Source organism: Trachinotus anak, unplaced genomic scaffold (genome assembly GCF_046630095.1).
Source record: "Trachinotus anak isolate AG129_WGS33_773 ecotype Australia unplaced genomic scaffold, CSIRO_AGI_Tana_v1 ptg000010l, whole genome shotgun sequence".
NCBI classification, from domain to species: Eukaryota; Metazoa; Chordata; class Actinopteri; order Carangiformes; family Carangidae; genus Trachinotus; species Trachinotus anak.
In genome coordinates, this window is record NW_027273861.1 from 10,608,084 (window position 1) to 10,630,274 (window position 22,191).

General features: G+C 41.4%; 1 long non-coding RNA gene across 1 annotated transcript; it reads right to left on the reverse strand.

Annotated features, from left to right (window-relative positions):
- Window positions 1-9,893: 9,893 nt before the first annotated feature.
- LOC139626417 (uncharacterized) lies at window positions 9,894-14,054 on the reverse strand. The gene is made up of 3 exons (XR_011692258.1): window positions 13,700-14,054; window positions 10,567-10,653; window positions 9,894-10,092 (listed from the first exon to the last, which is right to left on the reverse strand). It is a non-coding gene; the product is annotated as an uncharacterized lncRNA (long non-coding RNA).
- Window positions 14,055-22,191: the final 8,137 nt, after the last annotated feature.

Genomic DNA, 22,191 nt, shown 5'->3' on the forward strand with positions numbered 1-22,191 from the left:
CAGTTAGTTCACCATGTTCCCCATCTTATTCCAGCATGATAGCAGGTTAATGTTTGTTAAGCACAAAGTACAGCTGAGGCTGGAATTTCATTAGCTTTGCAGGTATTTTTCAGGTATTTTGTCATAAATCAATGATAGTCAGAAGATCACCAGCAAGACCACAATTTATTCTGCAGCAAATGGAATCAATCCTGTAGTTGTCCAAACATTCAAAACCAAAAAATCTCAAAACCACAAATGGTGATCTAAAAGTGGCCCAAAGGAAACCACTGTCTGTAGGAGTCATTCACTGAGGTCCATGAATATCTGTGCAAAATGTAATTGCCATCTATCCAAAAGTTATACTGAATATAAACTGCTCTTAGTATGCAGTATTTAGTATGAACAGCTTCTGTCTGCTCTACCAGGTCCATCATTTTTTCTGCTCTCTCAGATACTCAAGCTCCTCCAATGTGAGACACATATTTGCGTTTTAAGATTTGTTTCGCACATGTGTATTGTTTGAGATGTTATTGTTTTGTAAATTAGAGCCAGGTTATTTCAAAATATATGAAACCACAAGTTTTATCTTCATGCTAGTAAGCATTTCTGATTAAATGTCACATTTTTCATTTGGCAAATAACACGTTTAAGAATGAAACTGTAAATAATGATGAAATCATAATTCTTTTCTCCAGCTTGCATCATGCTCCTTCCCTCTAGACGGCTGTTTTCTGCAGCCTGTTTCTGTATTCTTTAAGACATCAATAATTCAGGCATGAAGTTGAGGATGAATTATTCACATGCTGATGTCAGACCTAAATGCACTGTGCTCATGTTATGGGCCTGTACCCCACCTTTAAATGAATCAAAGAAGAGAGGGCAACCTGTTCCAGCCCACATTAAGCCCCACCCCCTCCCCCTTTTCCTCCCAACTCTATTCCTCTAACCTCTCTGCATTCTCTCTCCTGTCAGCTGTCCCATTTTCACTCCCTTCATACACATTCAATTCTCCTTTCATTCTCTCTTGTCACCTAGATTACATGCATGTAGAGCGAGGCGCTTCTGTTTGAAAGAGACAACACAGGGACAAGGATAAGTAGTGGTGGCTGAAAAAGGGATTCCACTGCCTATCCTCTCAGCACACAATGCAAGCCAACAATCCTACAAACTAATCCCATCGCTGCTTAAAACTCAAGGTGTAAAAACATTGGGGGGAGCCAGGCAGGAAGGCAGGCAGACAACAGTAGAGTGACACAAAATACTTGCTCTCTTTCCTCTCTTTCCTCCCTTCTCTTACTTTTCTGTCATTCCCTCTCTCTCGTTTTCCCTCTCTGTCTTCTTCTGTGTATTTCTCATTATAACATTGAAAGTGTGACTCACAGGCTATTACTGTATTATCTAGCCTCTGGGTCTATTTGGAGACACACTGCCTCCTTAACAACTGTTCACATTAATCATTTGATTCAGCATGACGCTAATTAGGATTTGTCAATACTATTAATCTGCACATCCAGCCCTCATGTGGATCTGAATATCTCAGTGATTATGTAGACCAGCAGTTGATAACGTATTACCTGTTTCCTGGCCAACACAAGCAAATGATGAGCAGCGAGGAGGGAAACCACCATTCAGACAGAAAATCCCATTCAGGCTGTTGTGTAAGTAATCAGTGGGTTTACAGACATTCAGTGGGTTTAATGTGAGATAATGGATATTAGAAACTGTGTAGACTGTGATTGTTGGAAATGGAATGCAAACATCCCAATCCAGTCACCATACTAGGATGAAGGTTGTGGCTAGCAGTGCTAGCACTAGTGAAAAAGTAAAAAGATAAGACTAGCAACAAGGAACTGTTGTCATGCTGCGACCAAAGTGTATGTGCTGTGTGAATGTATTCCCATTGTTCTCTATATTTTCTTGCATTTTATATAAATCATCTGGATTCTACTATCAACAACTCAAACAAAAGTGGTTACTAAACAACCTGGAATGGAGCATAGCATAGGTAATGCAAGCTGCACTTACATTAGCTGATTATCTTTGTTTCCATCATCCATGCTTAATACTCATTGGCTCATTTATCAGCTGTTTGACTACCAGCTGACTAGTAATGGCCAATCCTAATCGAGAATGTATATAATGCAGCAATTATAAATGACACTTCACCCTAACCCACTTTATTTAGCATTTTAAAGGCCATATATAAACATGCAATAAATGGTTTATAAGCCTCAATAATGTAGTTGTAAGCGGACATAAGTTTTTATGAACATAAATGTCAACAACTATAACTCCTCTTGAGGATATCTGACAGTGGAGGCCAGTGTAAACATAATAGTAAAACACAGTCGTAATAAAATATGTCTTCACAGGAGAAGTTATAATTGTATGGATGCTAAAGTAAAAATTCATTTTATACCAGAGATGCTATAGCTGTGCTGCCACAACTTCACTACCACCCCAAATCCCTCCACATGTGGAAAGCTTTTGGTATCATTAATGTAAGATTCAGTGTTAAAGTATTTATTAACTGGGGATTAGTTCATTCACCACAGCCCAGGTAACCCTGCTGCTGAGATACTTTGAGAACTTCCTCAAAGAGCAGGGCTTTGTCCAACAAATCTAATTACATAACCATGTTCTATGAATGGTATATGTATCTGACAAAATTGTTAGGTAATATAACTATGAGTACTGATTGAATCCCTACTGGCTCTACAGCTGCTCTTCTGGTGCTGAACTGTGACCTTTTGTGAGGAAAACGTGAAAGAAACATTTTCCTCATTTATTTCCTCAATAAAGTGTCACATTGCTACAATAAGGTTGATTTATAGTCCTGTGCACTGCAGGCTATGCCATAGCATTTCAGAGTTATGGCTGCCACTATGATACCTGTCAACTAGAGAAAGTTGAAAATGACTCAGAGACAGACACATCTAGCAAAACTATTTCTAGTACAAACCTTCTGCTCATCATGATCCACGCTCTGTATCACAGAGAACAAAAAAATAAATATAGGTAATGCACAGAATAATCTCAAACTAATCACACAAGGTGAACTTTCCCATCACATAAATGTAACTTACATCCCATTAAAGGTAATTAACATCAATTAAAAGTATGATACTGTGACTATTTGTGAATATTTTGAACATGTGAGGGGTTAAATTTAATGAGCTGAGCTAAAATAATATTTTCAAATGAAAGTCCTTAAAAAAATAGGGGCACAAGAGAAACAGAGCCAAAGATGTGCCAAGCAAAAGCTGCTTGAGAGATGAAAGGCCCAAAAAAATCCACACTGAAGTGTTTTTTTTTCCTTTGGAGAACTAGTTTGAAATGTACTTTACTCCACAGACATGCAGATCTCTAGGGAGTGGGCCGAGGTGTGACAGAGCCAGACATTAAACAGAAGCTAGGGCCAGGTTAGAGAGGCCAGGCGTGGGAGACAGGAGAGAGCCTGTGGGATAGAGCCCTGTGTAGGCACCAACTTAACCTGCCCCCCTCCCCCTCATCTCCAGTCCTATCTGCTCACCCACGCACTCTCCTTCATCCCCACTCCCCCTCTCTCCTCTCCTCTATTTTCTCTCCATTGTATTCATCACCCTCTGCCCACACTGCAAACTCCATGTGGAGACAGAGAATAGGCGCTCTGCTTGTGTGTTTTGCAAAAAAGTGACATGTAAGAATGCGCTGCAGCACTCCATTCCACACTGAGGACAATTTGAAGTGGTCTGTACTCTTCTAAACAACATCAGCAGACATATACAGAGACAGCTGTAGCAGAGGGAGGGGAGGTAATCAGTCCCAGGCCAGTGTGCTTAGTAAATGCACACAGTCAGAGGTGAGAAGAGGCAGCCCTGTCAAACCCAGCAGTATGTTAAAACTCCTCAGAAAAACAAGGTGCACTGCAGGAGAGACCAAACCTGACATGTTCCAATGTGAACTACTGCAGTCACAGCAAGATGCATTTACACTGGCCTTTTATAAATTTTGATCACGAGAGTTTGTTTGTATGTTGTTATTTATTACTGTTCTAACGACCATTCTGGGGATCATTAAAGTTTATTTTTATTGTATGTGCATGCGTGTATGTGTCACAGTGTGCGGTGACCAAAGTTAGTTTCAATCTTAAATCTAATTCCCTTGAGTGAGGATTTTAGTAAAATAAGAATGAAAAGCATCAAATTTCACTGCATTAGTAAATTGAAAGACTTTTAATTCAGTGTGGGTCAGAATGAAAACAAGTTTCTTGCTTTGCTGAAGTCACTCACAGTCTGCGGTGGTGAATATAGGACCACTTTTCTAAATCTCCAAACGTGAAGAACCAAAGACAGATGAGCAGCAATGAATGACATATGGTCCACACTCAAATTAAGAGGTAGTAAAAAAAAAAACAACTTTTGACAGAATGACCATAATAGGCACAAAATGGACTTGCATGAAATACCACTCTCATGTGTGAATGGCAAATATTAAGCTACAGCCAGCAGCCAATTAGCTTATCTTAGCATAAAGACTGGAGGCAGTGGAGACAGTTAACCTAGCTCTGTCAAAAAAAAATTCACTTACCAACACCTCCAAAGTTCACTAACTACCACGTTATAGATTTTTCTTTAATGTGTACAAAACATATTTTTAAAGTATATATATATTTTTAGTATTATATTTAAAGTGCAAAAATGACAATTTAAAATACAAAGCCATTTAGCTATTGAGCTAAAACCAAGACATGGTGAGTTTAACTAGCTTGGTACAGCACAAACTGGAAAGACAGCTAGTCTGGCAAGTAAAAATCTCCCCATACCAGCACCTCTGAAGCTCACTAATTAACACATTAGATCTTTTTTGTTTAATCTGCACAGAAACCAAAGGGGTGCTGGACTATTTCTCGGCCTATCGGCAGAAACTTCCTGGAGTCTCTGCTGGTTGCTCACTTCCAGCTAAGACATAGTGTGACACATCACACAATAATTAGTAAGCTTTAGAGCAAGTGTTAGGTGGATTTTTATAACCTTTGGACACAACCTGGCAAGCTGTCGCCACCTTTTCCCAGTCTCTATGGTACATATTTACAGTAGTTTCTTGAAAGTGCTTTTGATCTACTCATCTTAACTTACGGCAATAAAGCAAATTATTAGTAATTGTATTTTCCAAAATATCACACTGTTCCCTTAAGGTAGTGGCCACAGTGCTACTGGCTTTACCCAATCAAAGAAAATCAAAAGTGTGGTGGGTGGGAAGCCAGTGCAGGATCAACAAAGTAAGACAGCATTCAGATTTCCTTTTCAAAGTATGTGGAAGGGATAAAGAAACAACTCTGCAAGAAACAGTACTAAATTGTACTTTAATAGGGTACTGCCCCTGAGTCAAGCTTTTGTCCTCTGAAAAGTACAATTGTAGCCTACTCCCCCCCTCTTTTTTTGGACTGAGAGTTTAAAACCACTCTAATGTGAAGGTCATGCAGAAAGTGCTTGCGCCGTGAGTTAAAGGTCTGTGGTTGATGTGGTCAGCAGTTACTTCTTCTCCTCTGAAGCAAACACAAAGGGCAGCGAGCGCTCTTTACCAACGGGGACAGTACCTGTCTTCTCTGTCTGTTCTGCCGCTGTTACAACACAATCGTCACCTCAAACAAGCCTTGTTCAGGTCTACTCTCACTCCTTTCTGATTATGTTTTCATCTTAATCTTTTTAACTTGAGTTTTTCTATTCATTCATGTGCACTCATTGGTCAATGAGTAATAAAATCTTGCTCTCTCTGTATTTTCTCTGGTTATGTCTGTATACTGTAGACAAAATTTATCTGTTAGAGCGAGAGAGAAAGCAGGAGAAAAGGTCAAAGCCAATAGGAAATGGCCCTGAGCCACAGGTTGGTATGGTTGGGTGTGTCACTGCTTGGCAGTCACCAGTCCAGATTTAGCAGCAGGCTCAGGAAATAACCTGAAGAGCAAATGTTTATCTTTATTATCCCAGACCAGCTCTGCTGTCGTATATGATTACGTACTGGATTCTCAACAGCACGTCATATCTGCTCCCCATGCCCTTTGGCTCGCCAGGCAGCCACTCATGTGTGCTGTAATCCCCAGTCTGCTGGCCCAAAGCTGTTCAGGTTGTCTGCAGGTTCTCTCTACTTGGTCGAACTGTATGTGTGTGTGTGTGTGTGTGTGTGTGTGTGTGCCTGTGTGTGTGTGTATGTGGTGTAGGTGTGTGTATGTGTGTGTCTGTGTGAATGCTGTGACCAATGTCCAGCATAGCCAACTCCTGTATAACCAATGGCACAAGACATCATCACCTCAATCACTGAGAATTGCCAGTGAGGGAAAGGGAGGACATGTACACATGATTCTCATTTCTTACCAGACACATTTACACAACTGTGTGTGTGTGTGTGTGTGTATGTGCATGTGTGTGTGTGCCCCAGTGTGAGTACTGCTATGCTACTCTGATCCCTGTCAGGGCCTTAAGCCAAGCCTGCGGCAGGTCCAGCAGCAAAACTCATAAAAGTCTAGAAGTCCTTCCCAGCAATCAGACATGGACTGACACAGAGAGAAAGGGAGCGCTGGCAGAGTTCCTGCTCACTGGTACATTAATATTTTTCTACAGTCAGGAGGCAGCAGGCTGCCTGTCAGCACAAGACTGCCCCCACCCCCACCCTCTCACAATCTGTGTCCATAACAATGAAGGCAGATAAAATGCAGCATGATGCAGCTCGTGTAAGACGCGAACTCACAGACCTGCATCAGCAGACGTCATTCAGCTAGCTCACACCTCTCCTGACATATTTTGTGAAGCATGCCCTGTGCCAAAACCATACCACACACACAAACACGCCTAAACCCACATCACACAGAGTAGAATAGCAGGCCTTGTCCCACCTCTGTTCCATCCAAGGGGAGAAGAATGATGGAGTGGAAACATAAACAGCAAAATCAACCATAAGGAGAGAGGATGAGAAAAGTATTGGAGGAGGGAATATAACTCACTTTGTTATGACACAAAATAACAGGCGGGGTGAAGAGAAAACATACAAAACTTAGGAATGAGAGACAGGAAAATGTTCAAATGAAAGGTAAACAAAGCCTGACAGCAAGAATAACAGCCACAGCAGTTCCTTGACCGTGCATATCCTCCGCCAACAAGGGCCTGCAATATCAATTTGTGTTAGCAATCAAAAGCTCATGGTGGAAACGGAAATGGTGGTTCCTGAAAAATGACTGAACTAATGATTAAAGGAAAAGACTGACGCTTTGGGAGATATGCTTATTCCCTATCTTATCAATAATCTTGTGTCATTCTCAGCAAGAAAGTGAGTAAAATGTAAAATGTCAAGCTATGTCTTTACATTAAACAAAAAGAGAGAAAGATAAATAAAATAAAATTGGTCTTGTTTGCCATTATCACCTAAATTAAGTAAGATCTTAAGTGTTGTTGATGTTTGGAATAATGTTTGGAATAATGGTGAAGACCATTTTTGTTGGCTGGTGATCAAGTTTGTCCAGTCGGAGTTGAGATATGGCTGACAGCTGGGCCTCCCACAGAGTTCCAGCGAACAGACAGCATGCTGATGTTTTGTCGTAACTCTCACGGGACCAACCCACCATTTGGGCCAGTCGAATCTGCCCAGCAACAATTAAAGCTGGAACGTATGCTATGGCACACAGGCTGTGTCATTTACCATGCGTTGCAATCTCTCTGGATTGATTGGAACAAAATCAATGTTGTTCAGGGACTGACTGCCAACATTTATAGAGTTGTCAGAGCAGCCTTCCTGTAGCTGTGTGAGGGGAGTGGCACGCTGTACAATGGCTGTGCGGAAGGTTTGTTTAAGGCTAGAAGCCTGTGGGTGTTGACACAGCTGCCAAGGGAGTGGAGATGAGATGAGGGAGACAGGGAAATTTGGGTAAAACTACTTTGAGCGCCGGGGTCAGGGGTAATGACGGCAAGTTGGAATGATGATGAGCGACGAGGGGAAGTGGAAATGTGTGTCAGGGCTTCAAATTGGGAAACACATTTGACTCTCAGAACATGATTTTGGTTCCTAAAAATACAATGACTCCAACTTATGTGCTGTGCAGATGAAGACCTTATTTACATGTGTGGTGCACATGTTTGTGTGTTTGTCCAGAGTTGTGTTGAGGAAGCACTGTTTTTACCATTATCAGCATTCATCCTTCAGGGTGACCCGTGGCTGTCTCATCAGCAAACTGTGTTTTTGTGTGTGTGAGTGAGTGTGTTACTGAATGTGTGTGTGTTTAAGCGAGTTGTTTGTCCTCATCATGATTAAAGGGTTTTTCAGTGAGAGGAAGCTTTAACGCTACTTAACCCGTGTTGCCTTAACCCTGCAGCCAACGACCTTTGTCCATTCTCCAATCCTCGTACTTCCTGTCTCACACAACACATCTCTCCCCAGAAGATATGGCAATGTAGCAGAAAAAAAAAACAAAACAAAAAAAAAACTTGGAATAGATTTTCATTTTTTCTGTGACAGTGACCTAACAGTGAAAATACACACAGCCACTCTTTAATGGGAAACACATTGAGTCTCACATGAATTCTGAGACACAGACAGAGACGTCCAATAGTGCCTTGTTTTGACTGAAAGGCAGGCAAAGAGAAAGCATTCTGTCTTTTTCTTAGATGATGTAACTGCTCTTTTATTATGCTGTTAGATCACACCCCTCCACACACACACACACACACACACACACAATATAGAGAATGCAGTCTTGTAGTCACAGGACTCAGACGTTCACTGTTCCAAATACCAGGGGGCAGAAACAGCAGTGGAAAGACCAGTCAGACCCAACATAGTTACACAACTTCATTCACAGACAACAGTGTGGCTCCCACCAAAACACACATGAACCCATGTTAGGAAACTGCAGCCAAACAGCCCCATTGTAGTGTAGTCTGCAGACATGTAAAGGTCAAACCATTAATCAACAGTAAACATGCACTATTACACAATGTGTTAATACTGTGTTATTTCTGTAATTGTAATGTCATTAAACACACATAAAAGACTGATGAAGTCATAAATTACTGCAGCTCTATAGGCAACAGGTCTTAAGGAATAAACAGTGACTATTAGAGGCTCACAATATGTCATTAAACAGACATAAAAAACATATAAGCCTCATAAGTCACACTGTTTGCAGACTGGTCATGATGAATGGATCTATTAGAAGTCTGTGCCAGTCAGATAAGACATTATGCATGAACAACGCTTAGACTAAGCACTCTTATTTTAAGAAATATGTATTACATTGCATGTTTGCTGGCTTTCCAGATGGCTTTGTGCTTACTTTTATTACCTCAAATGTGTATTTTTATTGTTCTAATGCTTAATTTCTATATGTATTGATTTGTCAGTTTTTTGTGGCATGCTGTATTATAGAGTTTCCAGGGTCTCCACTGTGTTTGGACCTGGGGAACTACGATGTTGAACTGCATTTCCAATGTGCACTTCCTCTGTTTGATGACATGATAAGCACGCTTGCCCAGATGAAATTATATTAATCACTCAGTTTTCATTTCACAGAGTCACCTGGTTTTTACAACACTGGAGTTGTTTGCAAATTACACATCAATACAGCTGCTGTGACAGTTCTTTCTGTGAAATACCAAGGTAACCTGATAATTACCTGTCTTAATATCTGATGATGACAGACACCACCCATGGCGTCGTTCACTCTGCAGCTACAACACAGTCCAAATTCTTGATTATCAATCTACAACACACAATATTGGTACTACAATAACCAATACCAATATTAAGCACATGAAAACAGCTATGGTGGTATGGGACCAAAATTATTGCTCTCAGTCAAATTAGCCTCTGGAAACTAATGTAATTATTTAGCACTCCAGTGGGCTATAAAGGAGGGGAGAGGGGGGGGTGTGGGGTGTGGGGACGGCATGCTCGAGCTGACATGATTTCATGCAGAAAATTTATTCAACTGTCAATATCATTTAGATCTATCCGGGTGAGCACTGGAGGCTGCGAGGAGGGGGGTCACAGATTGCAGCTCAATCATAATGACTTTGTCTTCAATCTTCACTTCTTTGATGCCGAGGCCACGTCTGTATCCATCCAACATGTGCGTATGTATTTCTGTGTATGTACAGTATGTGGGAGGTGGGGATAGAGAGAGAAAGCATTAGACACACAGATGATCTTGAATTTGATATGAGAGGGCTATAAAACAACAAAACACTTCTTTCCCTCAGTGGCAAAATATGTTTTGAGTGGTTGGTGCTTGAATTGTTTGATGTAGTTAGGAAGTATTGTGACTAACATATCTTAATGAATCTATTGTTCATTTTCAGGTTCTCTGAAAGCATTAGTCATTGGTGACATGACTCAAGGATGGTCAAATCAATCTAACATCTCACTATTTGATCTCTGGGCAGTGTCAGTCCTATCATCCAACCCGAGATAACATCCCTCCAGATCTTTTCCACTCCTGCCGTGAACTCTGTTTGAACCCACGCCTTTGCAGAAACAAAGATATGACATCAGAGAGAAGGAAACATTTTTTTTTTTTATTCAGAGTGATCGGTGACCAATGACAGCACAAACACTTACCTTCCTGGACTGTGTTAATTTTCAAGGCTGGCCAGAGTAAACAAGGATCAACAGAAGATGGAGGGATCCCAAACTCTTACTAAGACACTGAGAAATTACAAAAAAACAGAGAGAGAGAGAGAGAGAGAGAGAGAGAGAGAGAGAGAGAGAGAGAACTTGTCAGTGTACAGACGATAGTCAACAAAGCAACCCTCTGCAAGAGAATGGAGCCTATCTATCATTTGCATGTTTAAGCTGCGAGCGTTAAAACCCACAAAGAGATATTTGCATTTACTTTACAGTCATTTGCAAAGGCAATTCAGGAATGACAAGAGTTCTGGATTTTTCTCAAAACCGTTGTATCGTTATACTGATGGACACTCATATCGTCTCTGTTGTCAGAATGCCACTGATGTGCATTCCACTTTATTTAACATAAAGTACATGTTAGTGAGTTATGCACGGTAGTAATGAACGTGTGTGTGTGGGTGTGTGTGTGTGTGTGTGTGTGTGTTTGTGATTGTGTGTGCATTGGTTTGTTCCCTCGGGCTGTGTGAGCATCCTGACAATTATATCTATCACTGCGTCCCTGAAGAGTACAAGGAGGGATGCAGGGAGAGAGACTCAGACGTGAAGGGAGGGAGAAAAAAGCAAAGGGAGGTTAAGATGAGAAACTGTTGAAAAAGTGAACAGTATGAGCCCCAGGCTGCACTATAAAGAGACAGGACTCTGCATGTTATATGACTATGAGAGTGCACTCTGTTATATTAAACAGAAGCACCATTAAACCATATACCTGCCGACAGACAGATGATGACACCATTTATGTGTTGACACCTAAAAGCTGCAGGTTCTACCCTGGAGTCTGGCTCAAGTAATGATGTTAACACAACAAAAGGCAAAGGCACTTTGATAAAATCATATTTAAATGTTTGCAGTGGACTTAAAAGTGATGAATTAATGTCTATAGTTAGTGGGAATGAGTTTAAATAAGACCAGAACTGGCAACTGGTGTTTACATCCTGTGAAAGCACCCTGTCTGCAAGTCAACATGCTCATGCTGCATGCACTGAGTTCATCGCTACTGTGGAATGCCTTACACACCCATGTAAACATACAAATGCATTTATTTCCAACACATTTCCCACTGGAGCAGCACAAGCACAGCACATACATATAGAGTATACTATTGCAACTGTATTTTGTTGTCACAGTTGCAATGATATACTCTGTATTCCACTCACACAACAGCCTCTGAAATGCATATCAGCTTTAAACAAAACTTGTTTCTGGAAAAAGTTTAATTTGGCTCTTTTGATAATAATGTTGTTTTGTTAACATGGAAAGTGAATGTAGTTAGTGAAATTGTCATGCAGTGTAGCACTGGTCAGAAACAGACAGCAGATGTGCAGCAGGCTGCAAGTCCACCTAAATTATATACACTTATCATTATGTAGTCCTAGCCTGCAGTCAGGTACTCCAGATGGACAAATCTGGGTTGTAGGCAGAAGTAGACAAGCTGCCATTGCTGCAGCGGCACCTCACTCATAAACCTGTGTAGAACACTGTAACATTGTTTCACTTGCTTTCACCAAGAAATCTGTCCAGAAGCTCTAGAGGAACCAATTATCTGCTAGCAGTTATCATATACCATTATAATAAACTAAAAAAAAGAAAAAAAACTTAAGCTTTTTAACAAAATTTGGTTCAGTTTTAAAATGCCTTTTCTGGGTCGCTTCAACAATAAACTTTAAAAAGCCACAAACCTCGGCTCCATGAAATAAATGTTACTTCATAAAACTCCAATAAATATCATGTTTTGACCACTTACTGAGCGGCGTGCCAACAAAGGCCCGACCGGGCACTCCTAATGACCAAGTGATCTGCCTACAGATGGTGAGCTCCCACCCGTCTGATCTTTTGCTAGCTGGGTGCTACACTTCCTGGCTGAAATTTCACTTTTACAGTATCATTTAAAAGTGAGTGTGTTTCTTGAATGATGCCTTTTTTCTGAATGCAATGACAGGAAAGATTCAAATCATAACCTTGCAAGTGATTCATTTAACTACCTACCCCACAGGACTTGCAGGTTGGACAGAAGTGGTATATTATTTTTTCCTGAAGTCTGTGTCTTTAACAATTTCTGACGATACATTCACCTGCCAAAGGAGGCAACTGCTGACTATGAACAAGTCATCGAGCCAGCATATCTACTCTATTTTAATCAATTTGACAACACATGTGCTTCAAATACAACACAACCAAATACACAAACATGTTGTAACGTTCACATGTTCATATGATGTTTTCTATATAATACAAGACATCGTGAGTGAAACAAGTAGTAATCACCATGACTACGTATTTCCACCTTGGAACTGCAGGGAACCAATGATGTCTCATAAAAAGGGATTCAGACAGCCAGAGATTCATGTCATATGACCTATGGAACCAATCCCGTCAACAAGGGGTTGTTGATATATCATATATCATATATCATATCATGTAAGCATTTCCTGCTGTATAAGACAAGGCCTCATGACTGTGATATATTTTGTCTTTGCTATCTGTATCTACTTTGTTTTATTTTCACCCCTGTAATGTTTTTAAATTACTTAACTAAGCCCAAAGCAAATGATTTAATTGTTTTTCTTTGACAATCAAGTTTTAAGTTATAAGTCAAAATGCTACATTCCCTACACCTTTATTCACTTTCCACCACTGTCATTATGCCAAGATGTTTTCACAGCGCCCTAAACACAATGCCAAATCCACACACTGGCTGCAGTAGTTTGCATTGTAGTTGTGAGGCATGCTTTTATATTCCAAAATATGTTTGTAACCTTGACATTAGCAGTGAGTTTGAGGTACAAGAACAAAAGCAACAAATAAATTTGTAGTTCTTTAAAAGCAGACTGCTAAATGTGATGCACAGCAGTGAGGAGGTTACACAGCAGCAAGGGATTTCGGGATGCGTAATGATGTCAGGTAAGGTGAACAACAGGCCAAGCTCCTAAAAAGTTGCTGTAGTATTTTTGAAAGTATATTAATGTTGTTAAATGAATTCATGAAATTCCTTGTTTGAATCCCAAGTGCATATTTTGGCAGTAAAGAGTGAAAAATTTGTGAATTCCTCACACTATCATTTCCTTACCCATTTCATTCTTCCCTCTCCTCTTCCTCTCCTTCACTTTCCTTCACTCTTTTGCTCCACGCTGTTTTCTTCTCGTATTCCTCCTCCCACACTAATCCTGTTTTATTCAAGACATACTGTATAATATAACACAATACGCAGGACCTTGGCTCAGAGAGTGTTTCTAAAGGCCTCCTCATTGGCACCTCATTGGTCTGCACTGTCCACCATCTCTCATCCACCTGAGGCCATTGTGCGTGCTGACAGTGGCTGCGTCCAGGCTTGCGTCACTGGAGGGCTGAGAAAGCAGCATAAATGTCAGAGGAATTAGCTGCCTTGCCGGCGCCCACGGAGCCCGGGCATGACAATGGGTGGGAGAGGAGTGAGGACAGTGGATACAGTAGCTGTAGAGCATCCGTAAGCCGTACGAACCTACACTGCTCTCAACTCACCTCTACTTCTCCCTCCATCTCTCCTTTTTTTTCTCCATTCTTTCTGTATTTCTTGTCTTGCCAACTCATTTCTTCCTTGCTTGTCCTCACCCCCCCCCCCCTCGCTCTCTCCTTCCCTTGCTCTCTTTCTGTATCACTGTCTCGCCCACCTCGCCTCTGCCCGCGAGCAGTTTGGAGCAGATTATAGCCCTGCCACCCCCACTCGCCCATATACACAAACATTCACTCTGGCACTGATGTACACACACAAACACACAGAGAAACGCACGCAAACACACTTTGAGACTTTGTGTATCTCTGCCACCTACAGTGCCACTACATCATCCTCTCCCAGCAGCACTCAAGCATGAACTTGTTTAGAACATCCTGTCCAGTCCAAATGTGGTCAGACATGTGACAAAATGCCCCTGCAAGCCAAATAACCAAACATACCCATTATCAAAGTCAAACACACACCTCCTCTGACAGTCAAGGTTAAGGAAAGTGATATCAGGGTGAACCACAATGCAACCAATGATTAGATGTCCAACAGAATCAAGCTGTTTTTATAATCACATGTTTACTGTGTGTAGTGGTGAAGGAAACCCACAATTACGACCCATGGACTCTTATGTAATTGTGGCTGGACATTCTGTTGGAGCAACATTTTTAGTTTTTTTAGGCTAAAAAAGGAACACGTCCTTAAACAGTACTTCATCATAAAGTTACATTCTTTCTTCATGCACAAATCATAGCTTCATAAAAACTCTGGGAAAATGTTGCGGTGTAAAATAAAACCTACTGCATGTGTAACATCCAATTTTGTACTTTATTGACACCTTTAACATTTGGACAATTGTGAGATGAAGTAACAATAATCATGTCTTTGACTGAGAGGGGGCAGCAATGCTGTGGAGCAGCTGGGCACCAGGGTGGATTTTGGGCAAGGGGAGGAGCCTAGTTGCCTGTGTGAGAGGGTGCAAGCATGTGTAAATGTGTGTGTGTGTGTGTGTGTGTGTGTGTGCATCTCATTCTGTTCTGTGTGCATGCACGAGCTCCTCTTTGTTCCGTCTGGCATTCTGGCCCTGGTGTAGATAGTGTGTGCTGCACACTGTACGGCTGAATGGGGACTGCGTGGGCCCTGACCTGCGATCTCACCGCCCACCACTCACATATACACACAGCCTGGGCAACTGCCTCTGAGTGTGCACCTATGCGTGTGTGTGTGTGTGTGTGTGTGTGTGTGTGTGTGTTCAGGGTAAATACAAATTCATCCCTTCCTTTTCGTCAGTCTCTCTCTTTCCCTCTCTGTGTGTATATGTCTCTCCCTTATTATTAGTTTTTTTTACATCCTCCTCAAGGGGACAGCGAGGACTGCAGCTGTCCCTATGACAACCTCAGTGATACTGTCAATCACCAAGACTACCTTATCCTCCTTGGCTTATATTCTATACATGTGGCTTCCTCAGCTTTGACAGGTGTCACACAACTCTATAGCTAACATCAACAAATGCACGCCACATTACTGCCGCAGTGATATTAACCTATTCATGATGTGCATGTGTAACAGTGTACTTGGCATTTGCTTTCCACCTTTGATCTTATTTTTGTTATCATTAGAACATGTTCTGTATGCTTGTATGTGCAGCGTTAAATGAATAACGATAGATCCATTGGTTCAATACATTTTGATGAATGAAAGTATCAAACAAGATAAAGAAACTGTTTGTCACATGTAACTCCGACAGTAACGCTGGTTGTTGATGCTTCTAATCCTGTAGCGATGTGCGTGTGTGTGTGCTTGTGTGAGCGAGCGTATGAGTGTGCGCATCCTGAACTCTACAGTCTGCTGGTAATGAGTGCCCTGAGCGCTCCCTACTACACCTAACTGATCCAGTAATTGCTTTTCCTCCTCTGCATTTATCATCATCTGCCCAGCCTGTCATGTTAGCTGAGCTGAGCTGAGCTGAGGTGGACAGAGAAGGGTTTTAGGACTGTGAGGTGGAGAAGGTGGTGGTGGTGGTGTGCCTGTCTGGATGTAGCAAAGGTATCGGTCCACTGCCTCACGCGGAAGAAACAGGGAGGTGTGCGGAGGAGGAGAGGAAGGAGGCTGAGAGCACAGGGGGACGGGGCAGAGAGGGCAGTGATGTAGTGGTTAATATAAGCTATGACCTCCAGCCAGTCATCATCACAAGGCAAATAACCTACAATTACATTTTCATGAAAGCATTATGTTTTTCCTCCTGTCCTATCCCTTTTAAAGGCACATATCCTTAAAATGACATCAGTTTGAAATTAGCTACATTGATGTATGCGAAAAACATACATAAGACTTATTATGTCAAGCTATAAAGGAAAGTAATTTGGAGAATGATGCCTTTTTGTCAGCCCAGATTGCTGAATAGAGCTTGTAGGTAGCGACCACCATGTTTCCATTCCGTGGAGAATCTGAATGACTGTTGTTATTTGTAGGTTAGAGTTGGGACAATAGTCGACATATACCCACAAATGCATATACAGCGTATACACTCACACAGACTGCCCAGAAGATTTAAACAAATAGCCTCCTTTTTGTACGCTCTGCAAATGAGGTGTGTGTGTGTGTGTGTGTGTGTGTGTGTGTGTTTGTCTGTGAAAAAGTGGGATCATACTGTATACGTGGGGGAGGGCATGCTGCTGCTGCTGCTAGTGGGGATTTGATGCTGATGAGGTCTGTAATGGGAGTGAACAGGGAGCGTGAGGGGAATAGATTGGGACTTCATTGGCAGGCCCACTCTCCCTATGCACTGCAGTATGCTTGCCTATTTATTCCCCCATTTCAATGCGCCTTTGCTTTGACCTTTCTCCAGCCAATGACAGTAAAACCACATTGCCACTAGAGAGCTGCACATCAGCTACTGAGCACCCCTATATGATTTCCTCATTTATTTTTTCCCTATCGCTCCCCACAGACCGGAGCAATGCAGCGCTTCACACCGAAATGAATTGTACCTGTGCCTTCATGTAAATGATCACAGCTTTGACTATGTAAATTCAGAGGCAGAGAGAATGAGGCGCAGTTAGAGGAGGAGGGTGATTAAGTGAAGATTCATCCATGTATATGCTGATGCTTTATACACAACAGGCAGGGAAATGTGGCAATTAATAATTCAAACACATGCAGATATATAATTGGTGTCACAAAAAAAAAAAAGTTAATGTCTTGTGTGTAATTTATGGATGATTTATACATGATCCTCACAATTTTTTTTACTGATAGGGTTGGATACATTTAAAAGAAACATATTGCAGACAAGATTAAAGATTAAAAAATAAATAAATACATTTTGATCCCACTGTGTAACCAAAAGCCTGATTTAACTTACTTTTCTGTGGCTCAGACTTCCATTGTTGTCCAAAAAATAATAAAATAAATAAAAACACATCATTGAGACACACTGCTACACTGGGTGGCTTGTGTTTCTTCTTCACCACAGAAAGCTAGCATTGTATTTTGATTCGGTCCCACATCCACTACTGACAATACCCTCCAACAAATAGACACTAACACATTTCACTAACATGTGCTGTAAACTACAGTGTCACAATTTTTTTGTAAATGGCTTTTTTATTTTTCGTATATGTTTGTGCCCAGACTTCACACATTTAAGTCTGTTTATAGGTCTTGGAAAGTATGTGGAAAGAAAAGTTGTATAAAATATTTTTTTTACATCATGTCAGTCAGCGTTGTTTGGCGCTGAAGACCACAAGTTGTGGAGTTAGAAAGAAATACGTTTATCAGCTCTTTGTAGCGCCTTGTCTCTGCTTGAGGCTAGCAGCTTAAGGCTACATTAGCCACTAGTAGCATAACACATCTGAGTCTCTGGTGAAAGTGTCAGTGGGTGAATTGCACTGTGGGTAATGTAGGCAACAGGGTTTGAAAAGGAAGAGGACTGTGTGGAATAAAAACAGATGATATCTAATTTTGCTGCATTTTGATTTGGATTTCTATGTCAGTCGTGTGTGTCAGTGTTACTGGAGTGCAAAGCTAAACTGATGGAGAACTCTTAAAGATTTATCTCTTAGTTAGGAACAAATGGACTCAAGGCTCGGTCCCACAGACAAACTGGGGAAGTCTGAAACATGTTTGTCCCATCGTGGGATTGTTGGCAGTAATAAAAATATAAAATATTGCCTGCCATATAATTTAAAACAGTTTTTCCTTGTAGCTTCAGAAAAGCTGAAATTGTGGTTTTCATCCAAAAAGCAGTGGTAGGGTACCATGAATGGACTGACATTGAAAATCAGTCTATGTGTGGTCATGAACAGCAGAGAACGGTGCACATGTTGAAGCTGATTGTGTGCACAAATGTAGTAAAAACAAAGGCAATGTTCTGTAATAGGCGATAGTCCAGATGGTAAAAAAAAAAAAAAAAAAAAACTAAAACATGTTGCCCAGCATGATGGCCTCAAACAAAAAGAACACATTCAGCCAAAAAAACAGATGGAAAACACTCCCTCTGTCTCTTCTCCTCCCTCATCCTCTTTCCTCCCGTCTCTCCTCCCCTCTTCCTAAGCCCTCACTCACACACACACACACACACACACACACACACAGACACACAGAAAAACACACACACACCACCACCATCCTCCCTTTCCCCTTTTCCCCACAAATCCATCCTCCCATGCGGTTCTGAGGAGCAGATGCAGGCAACACAGCAGAAATAGAAAAGGGTTAAGCAGTGTTCACCCATGAAGCAGGCAGAAAGAAAAGACAGGAAGCTTGAGATAATGCTAAAAATAAATGAATCCTTGGGTGAGAGAGAAATGCTCAAAGGTCCTAAAATAGCTGGTCAAACAAAGGCATGAATAAACTAGAATGAGTATGAGGGTTTTTTTTTTTTTCAAGAGGAAGCCCCTCTGTGTGTGTGTGTGTGTGTGTGTGTGCGTGTGTGTGTGCTCTCTCACACAGCGACTCCCTGGTTGCTAGGTTACGACACTTGTGGCCGTCATCCACAGACTAAAGGTGCTTTTTGCATTCTCAGAAAGGCAGCCTTCTTTTTCATCCATCATTTGAAATTTAAAAGAGCAGAAATGGAAACACATGCATTGTCAATTAGGGGAACACCAGGCACAGTATGAGGGACATCCTACAGATCAATTTGTACAAAGACGGCTTGTATTTCAGATGTACCATGGAAACAGAGACGACTCTAAATTACCTCAACTAACAGCCGCAGCAGGAGAAATTGAAAGGAAGTGGAAAAATTAAAATCATGATTGTGTATTCATGTGTATCTGCTTATTTATACTGAATATCATCATTTCTGACCTCCTGTCCATCACCGAGGCAGCACCTTATTTAACAATACCTTATTATCAGTTCAATATTTGCATTTTCCATTAAATCAGGAAACATTTGCTTCAAAAAGAATTTTTTTTCCCAATGTAAAAACATGAAGACCTATGTATCTAATGTATCCATGTACCTATTTTACAGTATCTATGGGGAAAGCACTCACAGAAATACCTGAAATGAGGCAAAATGAGGAATGGCTTATACATAATTTACAGTTTTGTGGGACACAATTGCCCCTTAAAATCCTTACAAAATGTCACAATTCACCTCCATACGCAGCGGTCTCAGATGGCATAAATCCTCCCTTATCTGAGACACAGAGTGGAAATATCCTCATCTGTATGGTAAAGATCATTTATCACACACGATCCCTCAGCCATCCTGTATCATACTGAATACGAAGTAAAAACTGGTATTACATATAGGTCATTTCCTGCCACATTTATTAAAGTATCAGTGACAAGTTTGTAAACATTTCTTGTAACTCCTCACACCCTCTACTATTCACTCATTCCTTTTGCAAAAACACACAGATGGGAAGATTATGAATAAAGAACAATTAATAAGCAAACAGTATCTTAGTAGACTTGTAATTGCATAGATTCATAATTAACACAACAGAGAACAAAAGTAACATGAGTTCTTTGTTCTGCAGAGTTTTTAAATTTGATTTCCTTTGTTGCAAAATCAATATACTACGAACTTAATAATTTATTCTTATTCACATAATGAGTTTGTATCCTAAACCATATTATGGCCATTATTTCAAATGGTGCAGAACCGCAATCACAAAACCTCTTTCTCTCAAAACATGTTATTCAGTAATCCAGTGAGTCATTATTTTTGAGTTATTTGCAATCACATAACGGTGTTCCATGAGTCCCCAGTGCTGCAAGTGCACAAAAATGCACACAAAGGCACCATGAAAAACATACACACACCCTTGCCCATTAGGGACTCAAGTTCAAACAAGTCTACACCACAGGGCAGGGCCCATATTTCATCAGGGAGGGGGGTCAGAGTTGAAGCCCCAAGGACCTGCCGTTTCCTCTCCCTGGTAGGGTTCCAGAGGGCGAGGCGGACATTGTTTACTGGACATTGAGTCTCCTTGGTCTCCCTCTGGACAGGAGGGAGTCGGCTCGCTTTTAGAGCTTGGCCAGTCAAGGTGATTTAAACCACCTAAAGCCGCAGCATTATGGACCAGGCTTGGCTCCCCATTCCTCCAGTTCCTGTCTTTCATTCGTCCCCCAGTAAAAAGATCACAGTCCTAGTGTTTCAGTGTTTTCAGGAGGTTGTTATTGTGTCCTTGGGAGCTGATTTACAGGGTAACCTTGTGTGCTGGGAGCTACTTTCATTGGTTTTCTTCTTCTGTCTTTAATTGTGGGCTGCAGTATGGTGGCTCTGAGGCGCAAAACACAACATTTCAGAAAACACTTGAACAATAAAGAGAATAAAACAAACTGTCAGAAAACTTGTGAACATACACATGAAAAAAGACATAATAACTAGAAGAGGTATGTACCCCTAATTCTGTTTGGAATACATTCATTGCCAGTATTTAGTTGCATTGTGGGAAGTTGTGTAGGCCTATAAGTAGTGAGGTAAAAAGCTACGAATTTGAAGGTCGAGGTGGTGGATGAGAGTTTGCACCTGGAATTAACATTTGCCTTTTTATCAAATGTAAACCTTATTTTCCGCCAACCTTAACCAAGTCTTTTAGCTGTCTAACCATCCCCTAACCTTAAGCATTTGCCTTCCCCAACTGTAATCATAGTAGTTGGCAAGCACTGATATTGTACAAAGAACATTGTACATTTTGGCACAGCACAACAATAGACATAAACTAGGGTTATGATTGGGCAGTTGCTTCCTTCTGTTCCGGCTATACTGGTGCACAACAAAGTAGTTCATTTCCCGAGCAATGTGTCTCCACACAATAAAAAATGTGAAATACTGTGTGTCTGAAAGGTCATTGTGTTTCTTGAAATTTCTGTTTCTTTCAGTTTGTGCATTTGATTTTACACATCAAGGCTACCACAGGGCTGAGACCAAAGCACACACACTCACATACTGGACACACAACTTTTGAGCTTTGCCGCCGGCGAGCAGGCAGTAAGGCAGGAGATGAAATGTCTTATTAGGGAGCGAATGGGAAACAGGCGGGCCTGAGCTGAGCCAGGTCCTCTATTAACCTGTCCTTCCAGGGGAGAGGCTCGTAAACAAGGCCGTGATGGCAGGAAGGGCTGGGGGAGCCGGGGAGGAGGTGGAGGGAGACAGGGAGGTAAGTGGAGGCCTTCATAAGAGACAGAGAGGCTATGGAGGGGGGCCACATCAGGGACAGCACTTGTCCCTTCAAAGGAAGAGGAGAGAGCATTGATCTGTGTGATCCCTCTGATGTAGGGGACATGAACACAAAAAGGGACTAACGCATAGACGCTGTGGATGACAAGCTGTCATATTCTTTTAAGTCCCCACATTGGGAGATGTATTGTTTGTGGGAGTGAAGATGAATGTATCCCATTAGCCTGTGGCTAGGACTTTTTAGGGCCAATAAAAATCACTTGAGCAAACCTGTGATTGATTTCAAGCAAGTGGAGATGGCAGCTTGGTAGTTCTGCCCATCTACTGCCCAGTGTAATTCTTCCAACTCTTCCAGCTGATTTCTTCTTCGCTGACGAGTCAACACAACACACAGACACATACATATACACACATCCATTCCTCCAAAAAGCACTGTAGCC